The following is a 4,543-nucleotide window of genomic DNA, read 5'->3' on the forward strand; positions in this document are numbered from 1 at the left end:
TATATATATATATATATATATGTGTATATACACAAGGTATAATCAATAAGTATCCTATGTTGGCATAGTAACGAAGCTAAAGCATGCAGAGTGAAGCCGCTTAGCAAATATTTACCATAAACTGTTATGCATGCGCACCAAGTTTCAACGTTCTACCTCACATCCACTGTTTACAGCAGTGCGTGGAAGGAAGGTGTGTAGCCTGTGATCGTCGCATTGATCATGACAGAGAAAGTTGTCATGGCGATAGCTACTCAGAGACCTACGCAAATTTGCAGAAAATGTAAGGAGAAGAGTGTATGAGCCGCATACAAGTGTGCGAATGGTGGAGACGTTACCATGATAGTCGAGAAAAAAGCCGTCGATCTTGAAGAACGCTCTGGGACGCCCGCAACCAGCCGAACTGAGAAAAACATCACTGAAGTGCGTGCAGCTCTGAGGGGAAATCGTCGAATCACCATCAGTGAGTTATAAGAAGATGGGCAGATTCGTTACTGCCAAATTTATATGAAAACTGCTTTCCACTAAACAAAACGACACTCGGGTTTCAGTTGCACAAGATCTTGATAGTGTCTAGAACGATGAAAATCTTTTGAAAATATTTTGTAGGCCTTTAGAGCAGGTATCTCTAAGCTTTTGATGCAGATTATTTGCTCAACTTTGTCTGTCATGCTTAATGCGACGATCACACGCTATACAACTTCTTTCCGAGCACTGCTGTATACAGCAGAAGTGAGCTAGAACGCTAAACCTTAGTGCGCATGCACAACAACGTACAAGGTCAAAATCTGTGCCTAGCGGCTTCATTCTCCGTACTCTAGTTTCCTTACTGTGGCAATATTCCGGATACTTATTGATCTGACCACCTATATATATATATATATATATATATATATATATATACACACACACACAGAAACAAACATATACGCACACACACGCACATCCACACATACATGCATGCATACATACATACATACATGCATACACACACACAAACACTCATACACACACATATACATGCAGTACATACATATATGTTTAGTATATCAAAGTTGACATTGGCAGGCTGAGTAAGGACTGACGATAATTTGATTGTGGAAAAAGAGAGCAGAAGATTGACACATACAATTGATTGGGAAATATAATATATAAATATTTAGTGAGAAAGAAAGAGTAGTTGTGGAAAATAGGTAAATGTGGAAAACAGAGAAAGTCATAGAAACAAAAAGAGAGCGAGAAAGTAAGACAGAATTATAGAGAGAGAAAGAAAAACTGACTTTTATCAGTCGAGTTATGAACACCTACAAAAAATGGTTGCAATAGTAATATATATATATATCGTATGAAACGAAACTTCCTTATATCCAAGTCACGTGATGTCTGTCTTTACTGAAATATAGAGAGTCTGGAATTAGTTTTGTTATACATAAATGTACAAGTCGCATGTCACAGTGAAAGCTGTAAAGTGTGAAAATATGTGTTGGCCCAACACCTAAGCATACAACATACATTTGAGCTTAAGCCGAACGTGGACCTCTCAGCGAAAGTCGAGTAACTTCGCGAGGCTGTCTCTGATGTTAAATGTCAGCAGATATTTCACAGGCTGTTGCCTAGTTACCGAAAGAGTCGTTCGAGTGTGAGTTGTACCTGCAGGTCGTATTGAAAGCGTCAATCCATATTGTTGAAGATCCTTGTCAGTCCTTGAACGGCACACTATTTTCAATGTAAATGGTCAGCGCTTGGTTATACAAGGCAGAGATAGACTCAAAGTGTGTCAATTATCTATTTGTTTTCTCTTCTGCTAAATAGATTATGTCTCCATGTTGTCTTGGTGATTATGCCAAAGTGTCAAAGTTGCTGAGAACTGGATGGCGACAGGCAGAGAAAACGATAGGGAAGAATTTCCTCTTTTTACTTTCGATGTATTATTCCAGTTCGCATCATGTTCCAAGCAGTTTCTCCCCTAGAAATGTTTGTGGTAAGTAGTACAAATATATCGATCAATTGCATTTACCTTCTAGAATGAGACCACTCCATGAACATTGTTCAGGAGCTCACAGCAATTTGAATAAGTTTCTATAATATTTAATTTAAAAATCATGTCTTCAAAAACATATTATGCTGTTCAAAATACCATCGAAAATACAACCAACATCATACAGTCTTTCATTGCTTCCCAACTATATTTGAATATATCAGCACTAAATTATATTTATTTAAAGTAATCTCCCAGCATCTGTCATAATACGAACAGAAAATTATAGACACCATATATCAGAAACCGGCCGCTAATAAATTTTATCATTTAAAAACATCATATGTTTGAAAAATTACTCTGAAGATTTAGATTTATTTTTTGGTGTTTTCGCGTTTAAATATGTTTATATTTATAAAATAATCGCGTATTATGCTCCATGTATCAAATTATTGGTTTGTTGTAATGTTGAAATACATTACAAAATTTATCAGAGCGATTTATTAAACATAAAACTTGAGTATTTTGAGAACATAAGCATATATAAATGGGAAAGAATAAAATAGTAAATTATTTTCTGTATTGTGTGGTACTAAAATACCGCATGATAACATTTTGAAGATATCAGTATTAAATGCAGGATATAACAAATGAAAGCATTTCAAACACACACACAGACACAGCACACACACAGACACAGCACACACACAGATATATGTAGATATACTGATAGATTTGTGTAGGCATTTGTGAGAGATGAATAAGAAAGTGCGAGTGAGCTAAAGAGGCATTACAGGAAGTCTGAAGGTAAAGGATAATGCTTGTCTGACTACATTCCTGTATCCGTCACTAACACTCTTACGTTACTGGAACATTCGAAACAGTTATATTATAACTTACTGATCAGCATTATTTTTCTCTTTATTGCCCACAGGGGGTTAAACATTGAGGAGACAAACAAAGAAAGACAAAGGTATCAAGTCAACTACTTTGATCCTAGTGCGTAACTGGTACTTAATTATTCGACGCCGAAAGGATAAAAAGCTAAGTCGACCTCGGCGGAATTTGAACTCAGAACGTAACAGCAGACGAAATACCGTTAAGCACTTCGCCTGGCGTGCTAACAATTCTGCCAGATCACCGCTGTGTAGTAATAGCGATAAAAACTTACGGGTCATCATTGTTAATCTCTCCAGGTCAAGGATGATTATTCACCAGATTTCTCATTTATGGGCCAACATGTGGCTATATAGGTCAGTGTAAGTCTCACGAGCATGGTCATAGCCTGGAGATTTCTTAATGCAGTCCTATATTTAAGGGATGACGAATTATGCATATTATTTACATTTGACGGATATTTGCCCTCATCTTGTAACACAACGTTTCGGCTGATATGCTTCCCAGCCTCATCAGATGTCATGAGGAAATTTAGTACCTGGGTTCTCATTCGTAAGGTATTTTTCGATGTTGTTATTATTATTATGATTATTATTACTAGTAGTAGTAGTAGTAGTAGTAGTATTAGTATTATTATTATTATTATTATTATTATTATTATTATTCAGGCCAGTGCCTGGAATCGAACTCGGAATCTTGGGGTTAGCACCCGTGCTCTTAACGACTACAAGGACAAGCAAAGGGGGTCAAGGCCGGAACATCGCCATATGCCCACGGGCATATGGCGTAGTGGTTAAGAGCGCGGGCGCCCTCAACCCCGAAATTCCGAGTTCGATTCCAGACAGTGACCTGAATAATAATAATAATAATAATAACAATAATAATAATAATAATAATAATAATAATAATAATGATAATATCATCGAAATATGTTAGGAATGAGAATCCAGGTTCGAAATTTCCGGATGAAGGCTGGAGGGTATATCAACCAAAACGTTGTGTTAACAACAAACAAAATGAGGACAAATATCCGTCAAATGTAAATAACGTAAATAATGTAAATAATGTGTAAATTTCTTGTTCTTTGAGAGAAGAGATGCCATTGCTGATTTCTTGTACTACTTTCTTTGACCACTTTTATCATTAGGATGTTCAGTCTTCATACCAACTGAATGTACTTAGTCTACATTTTTCGTTTTTTTGAGCAATCCGTATTTTACTTTAAGATCTAAGCATGCACACATTCTCAGCGAACATTATATGTTCCTACGAAATTTCGTAAAGATTCCTCAAGAATGATCGAGGTTGTTGCAAGGCAAATGAATAAGTATCGGCGTATTTAGAAAGGATTCTTTTGGATTTCAGTCTATTTGATTATATCAAACACCCCTGCCTACCCATGTTCCCTACAATTACTTTTGTACCTCTGGATGTAGCTATGAATGCATGCAGTTGAGTATCGATATATGCATACACATTTCTATGTATGTATGTATTATATACGTATGTGTGTATGCACGTACGTATGTATTATGTAGGTATGTACGAGTATATCTATCTACCTATACAACGAACTAATTATGTGCTTGTCTATGTATGTAGCTCTCTGATTAACTGTCTGCCTCTCTAGTTGTTTCCCTGTATATATATATATATATATATATATAT

Source organism: Octopus bimaculoides, chromosome 4, assembly GCF_001194135.2.
Source record: "Octopus bimaculoides isolate UCB-OBI-ISO-001 chromosome 4, ASM119413v2, whole genome shotgun sequence".
Classification (NCBI taxonomy): Eukaryota; Metazoa; Mollusca; class Cephalopoda; order Octopoda; family Octopodidae; genus Octopus; species Octopus bimaculoides.